This window comes from Oncorhynchus nerka, unplaced genomic scaffold (genome assembly GCF_034236695.1).
Source record: "Oncorhynchus nerka isolate Pitt River unplaced genomic scaffold, Oner_Uvic_2.0 unplaced_scaffold_1485, whole genome shotgun sequence".
NCBI classification, from domain to species: Eukaryota; Metazoa; Chordata; class Actinopteri; order Salmoniformes; family Salmonidae; genus Oncorhynchus; species Oncorhynchus nerka.
In genome coordinates, this window is record NW_027039835.1 from 82,466 (window position 1) to 86,548 (window position 4,083).

Genomic DNA, 4,083 nt, shown 5'->3' on the forward strand with positions numbered 1-4,083 from the left:
GCGCGATGTCTGCTTTTTCCTTTTTTAGAGCACATAGTATCTTTTTCCGTTTTATTGCATGCCCTAGACCATGGCAGTTCCATGTCAATAGATTTAAGGTACTAGTCATCGTCATCTAACAGTAATCGAACTTTAGTGCAATTCATCGCTGGTTAAAAGTGGATAGTAGTTACAGCTGCGTTCACATAAAAAGAAAATAAATGGTGTACATAAAATAATAATCTCTGAACACCCCAGCCGAGTTCCCAAACAACTCGACACATCCCGTTGGATCTATGGGTGAAATGTGGCAGCTGGCTTACACAGAGGTCTGGTCCCTGACCGCAACACTTCCTCTCTCTGTCTGTAGGCATCTCCCTGCAGTTGCCAAGGTGCACCTGTGGTGGCTCACCATTCCGCCGGCGGTAAATCTCTAGGACAGGTATTCCCAAACTGGGGTATGCGTACCCCCAGGGGTACACGCAATGACATCGGGGGTATGCCAAATCAAAATGTGATTCACTTTTTTTAATATATATTTATTCTTCACATTTTCAAACAGTCCATTTATTTTTCAACGGGTCCATACATTTGGGTGAGGTTTTTTTCTCGACTGAGTAGCCTCGTTTCACTGCCAAAAATAAAATTAAACCATCTAGTGTTTAGCAAAATTACAACAAAATGTCAAATACAGGTAGCCTAGTCAAATAATTAACGTTCAATCACATTAACCGTTACTCTCTCGCAAGAATTCCACCAACGGTCCGCATGTAGCCAAACGTAGCTGCTGCTCATACCATTTGCTTGTAGCCAAATGTAGCTGCTGCTCATTCCGTTTGTGTGTATGAGCTTAATATTTGTATCTCAGTGCCATTTGCTTGGATAGCTATAGCCTAATGTTAGCTCGCTAACATTGAAGCTGGTTGGTTAGCTACATGTAGATTCATGCAGGGTAGTAACGTCATGAGTTGGGATTATGGGTAATTGTTTACCTAGCTAACTAATGTTAGCTGGTTGGCTCCCTAGCTAATGTTACGTGTATGATCTTATTATTCATATCTCACAGCCATTTGCTTGGCTAGCTATAACCTAATGTTAGCTATCTAACATTGAACCTGGTTGGTTAGCTAGCTGCAGATTCATGCAGGGTAGTAATGTCATGAGTAATGTCCGATTTCAAAGCACTCTTGTCTGAGTATGCCAGAGCGCAGAATAACTGATTAATTTACGAACGCTCAACACCCGTTGAATATGGCCGGTGTCAGTAACAGTCTGCAAAAATGCGTTATTCAATTGTTGACAGCAGCACAGTTACAGTCCCAATGCTCTGGATAACATGAAAACAGCCTAACCAGCTCTGCTAGGGTGAGTAAAATGGCCAGAGTGGGGTATTTTCTCATTTGTGTCTGGAAGTAGCTAGCAAGCTAGCCAATATTTGCTTGGGTGCTTGACTGCAGTTGTGAGGTCAGAACGTTCGGATCAACCCTACTCATCGGCCAGTCGCTGTGAATTATTTAGGAATGTACAATTTTACAGCACAGTTGCAGTCACCAACGCTCTGGATAACATAACAGTCTAACTAGCTCTGCTAGGGCGAGTAATGTTCAGTGAGCTGTTCTCTCATTTGTGTCTGGAAGAAGCTAGCAAGTTAGCTTGGGTGCTTGACTGCTGTTGTTAGTACAGAATGAACAGATCAACCCTTAAAGAGATGGGTGGGGCTAAAACTTAAGATGGTGTGAGCGATGCTGAATGGGTGTAGACAAAGAAGGGCTCTCCAGTAGTGGTACAAAAACATTCAAAGGCCATTTTTTTAAAAGTGAGTTTACAAGTTTATCTTCTTTCAAAGCACAATTACTTTCCCATTGTTGCTCAACTGTAGTGTATGATATGCCATTTTGTAGCACCGAGTCTCTACTTTTATTGAATGTAAAAAACACAATTTCAAATTTTGCTACATAAGACCAATTTGAGCCAGTCGGTCACTATGTATTCAGCCACCAATTATTCTGTTCATGCATCAACTATTTAAAAAAACAACGTTATTTTTGTTAAATATATAGGTTTTTTCAACATAATACAAAACGCCTCTCCTCATTTCTGTCTCGATGCACCTGCCTCTGCCCCCTGGCTCTCCCTCTAGCCCTGCTAGTCGGACTACCATCATCAATTTTGTCCAACGCAACCTGTGCATACAATGAATGACGTTAGCTAGATGTCCTGCTATGTGAAATACTTTCTTACAAACATTGGCTATTACTAGTTGTAGCTGCAATTGTGTCAAACTAGCTTTGGTTTAGCAAACATTAGCAAGGGAACCGACAGAACACATCACGGAAAATCGAAAAGTTGGTTCAGAGATCGTTTTGATATTTCAATCTGCGTGTCCTGATCGCGTCTGGTGTGGGTGGACAAAATCAACAACGCGCGTGATGGCGCTCGAGCGGTCTGGTCAGCATGTTAGCATTGCAAAATAAATTGACACATACATTTTATTCAATCATTGACCCACACTGCTCGCAAGCGTCTGCATTAGTAGTTTCACAGTTCCAGGCAAGAACACATTCTTGACCGGGCATTGACATCGCATTACTAGTTTCACAGCCCCATGCAAAAAACACATTCTTGACCAGGTATGGACATCACATTACCAGTTTAACAACATTCAAGAACACACGATAGGCCAGGAATGGTGGTTGCATTACCAGTTTCACACTGTTTACTTCAGATACAATTTACTGGATTTAATCAAGTCAAACTTTGGGATTATTCAGTAAGAACAGCAAGCACACCAGTAACTAGTAGTAGGAACCAATATAATTCAATGTGCAAGGGTATATCGCAATATCCTTTAATCCTTCCTCTTAGCAAACACTATGTTTACTAAGGTAAATGTGTGTGCTTGCTAGCCTTGAAGTATTAATGGTTGTGAAATAGTAGTACGTGATAGTGGTAATGAAGGCAGTAGGCCTAGTAATGGTAGTACTTAAAGGTAGTTATTTCGTGGTGGTTTGTAGGTGTGGACTTATTATAGTGGGTTATAGTGGGAAATTATAATAGGCAAGCGTGAGTGCTAGTGCATTATTAGCAATAGAATGGGTTTTTAAAGATTTCCATTTTTGTTTGTTATAATAGTCGGATTGTTCTGTGGCAGTGATTTCAGTTTAAAATGTTGAAGCTTGCATTCCACATTCGAAATGAATGGAGATACAACAAGCTTTATCGTTTATAAAGTATGAATGGTGGCAAAAAGCTGTGTTGAGGATCTAAATTAAGTCAGTCAGCACATGTCAAAATTGGGTGGTTTTTGTTGTTGAAATGGATCAAGAGCAGTGGCGAAAACAATTTTTGCTCCATATTCTAAACTGAAGTCACTGCCACAAAATTTTCAGAATGTTTAAAAATATAATTAAGCTTAAAAACCCATTCTATTCCTAATGATGCTATAGTACTTACTCTAACCTATTATACTTTCCCACTATAATAACTCCACACCTACAAACCAACCCAAAATAACTAACTTTAACTAACCCATAGCCTATGACAACCCTATTACCACCATTACTACAACTACCATTAGCTACGCATACTGCCCGTCATTACCACTAATACTACTATTTCACAAGCCTTAATACTTCAACACTAGCAAGCACACACATTTACCTTAATAAATATAGTGTTTGCTAAGAGGAATGATAAAACGATGTTGCAATATACCCTTGCACATCGAATTATATTGGTTCCTACTACTAGTTATTAATGTGCTTGCTGCGCAGTAATATGAACAAAATGTGTCCGCTTATAGTATTGTTTTTACTGAATTATCTCAAAGTGTTACTTGATCAAATCCAGTAAGATATATCTGAAGTAAACGGTGTGAAACTGATAATGCGACCTCCATACCTGGCCTATAGTGTGCTCTTGAATGGAGTGGTAAAACTGGTAATGCAAATAGCAACATTTGTTTTTGTCCAAGGCTCAACCAGTCTTCACTTGAACACCTAGCATCATAGCATGAGTTTTGTCTAACCTCCAAAAGCTTCAATCACCAACACAGAAGGCAGACGTTTTACGTGCCCCCAACCGTTTTTTTGTTTGCAGCTTATT